The sequence below is a fragment of the Colossoma macropomum genome, unplaced genomic scaffold, assembly GCF_904425465.1.
Source record: "Colossoma macropomum unplaced genomic scaffold, Colossoma_macropomum, whole genome shotgun sequence".
In the NCBI taxonomy this organism is placed as follows: domain Eukaryota; kingdom Metazoa; phylum Chordata; class Actinopteri; order Characiformes; family Serrasalmidae; genus Colossoma; species Colossoma macropomum.
Genome location: NW_023494792.1, coordinates 44,133,774 through 44,136,370, shown reverse-complemented (window position 1 = coordinate 44,136,370; position 2,597 = coordinate 44,133,774).

Sequence of the window (2,597 nt, the reverse complement as noted above, 5' to 3'; positions counted from 1 at the left end):
CTATTGCCATGAACAATAATTCTGATGCATTTCCCTCTACTTTGAAAAAAAAATCAACTAACTCGAAAACCACTTATAAAAGTAATTTGGGGTGAAGTGAACGGGCATTCAATGAATTCTTTAAATATGAAATAAAGATTGTCTTACCAAAGCAGTTTTATCTAACTTTTTATCACAGCAAAAAAGCAGTCCCAGTCACTGTCTTCTCCCTAAAGGCCACTACACACTGGACGCTGTACCACATAGAACATGCATAAGTGAGAGTGCTGATAAATATCAAGCTCAAGCTCATTTTTTGCTCTGAATGTATAGAGTTAATGCAATAAAACGTTCAATGTCATTCACATCATCACATTTGGGTATGAGCTATATGCCTCTTTGTAAACTTGCTGTTTTCAAGCTAAAAGGTACAAGGTAAAAAAAAAAAAGACTGGACTAGTAATGCTGGCTGATATAACAGACAATTAGCTTCTGTCTGCTTACCATATAGATTTTTAGATTGACCTTAATGGGGTGTCACAGTTCAAAAAAGATGTTCTTTGAAGGGCTCCTTAGTAAAGGAAATGGTTCTATTTATAACCATTAGATCTCTATAGAGTCACTTCACGCTTAAATGAATCTTTGCATGGTGATGCAAATATATGGAACCTTTTTGAAAATTGTTCTATAAAGCACCAAAAAGGGTTCTGCTATTGTTACAAGCTTGACATTGTGACAAGAGCAGAACCCTCTTTTCTTCTATTCTCTATTCTCTAATCAGTCTCTATTGTCTATTCTCAAGAACTATTTCAGCATGCAAAGAACTTTTTAAGCATGAAATAATATGAAATAATATGAAAATATTTCAAGCTTCATCTGCCATTAATTTATGTGGTCTGTTTCTGGGTTAAATTAATTTTGTTCTAAAAAAATATGAGTGGTTTGGGCTGTGTGCAGTGGGCGTTGATGCTGAATGTCAGTGATGGTGTGTGCACCCTCATTGAAAACAGTGGTTTCGAATTTCTTTACATTACACAATGCGGCACATCCAGTGTGCAGTGACTTTAAGTTTTCTTGTATCATTGGTGATCAGCCTGAGTCTGTGAAAACTCTGCCCACACCAGTAAACTGGTTATGAGTATCCATAAATAATTCCCTCTGGAAGACTAGTCCTGTCCCTGAATACACCGAAGACTGCAGCATTCATATAAATGTTCTATTATAACTGTGTCATGAGCTCACAGTTTTTCTGTCCACATCAAAATTATTGTGCATGGTAATTGACAATATGTTAGAGGTAAGACAGAGACTATGTTGGAAGGTGCTGGGATATTTCTTTAAGTAAGAATTTTGTGTGTACTTCAGCATGTAATCCTGATCTACCTTCCTGCTGACTAACTGTTGCTGATCAAACTCCACTCTTGGTTTAGATCTGAAAAAATCCACAGGTGTTTCTGTCCATCCTTCCACTGTGAGAAGACAACTCAACACTATGAGTCTGAAAGGATGCTTACCTGTCAAAAAGCTGTTACTGAGTAAAGAAAATAGATGAAAAAAGTGATAAAACAAACAAAAAAGAAACTAAGATGCTTCTGGTGTTCTCAGAAAAATGGACTGGCCATCTCAGAGTTCAGACCCCACTATCATTGAAAGTGTTTGTGATTACTTGGATCGGAAAAGCAGAAAATGCAACCAACTTCTAAGACTGAACTTTGGAGGTGTGGAAAAATATCCCTACATTCCTTTGAAAAAGGAAAACAAGAAAAGAATAGAAACTGTAATAAACGCAAAAGGTCGAGACACTAAATACTGAAAAAATGGTATTATAGTTCACAGGCCTCTGTCTAATTTTCTGTTAAATATTTGTCTTCTGCTTTTTTCTGACACAGGAAAATGAGCAAATTATAATGGCAGTTTTGACAGAAAATGAAATAAATTACATGTGGTCTGTGACTTTTGCACAGTACTGTATATGATGCTGAATCCCAGTCTATTATAAAGAGTATGCTTGCATGCTTGAAAAATCAGCTAATATGAATAGTGCTATTGTTTAAGTTAGTGATCCTCATCTTGTGCCTTTATTTTCTTTCTCTTGTTTAGTGTTCCTTCTTTGCTTAATACAACACACACAACTCCAGCTTAATATGAATCACTGGTTCAAATCAGTAATGGGGAAGCCATTCATAGGGGTTTGATGTGAAATGGTTCATGGTAGAGAAACTTTGACTCTTTGTGAAACAGATTTCTTTTTAATGTGTTCCCAACACCTACAATGCAGATAAAGACATACTATTTACTATCCAAAACCACCAGCCAAGATTAAGCGCTATGTTGTATCTGTGTGTGTGTGTGTGTGTGTGTGTGTGTGTGTGAGCATGCATGTAGGTGGGTTGTTGTGTATGTGTTTTTACAGAAATGCACAAAAGAGAATTACGTTTTACTACTCAGTATTCGCACATATTATGGGATGGTTTCATGATAGATTTAAAAGCAAAATAAGAAAATGAGTAGCATAAGCGTCTTTATTTGAAGGCAAAGTACCACAAACTCAAAAGCTGATTTAGATGTGATTTTCTCAGAAGTGTTTGATTAAAAGGAGAGAGACAGAAAAGGAGAAG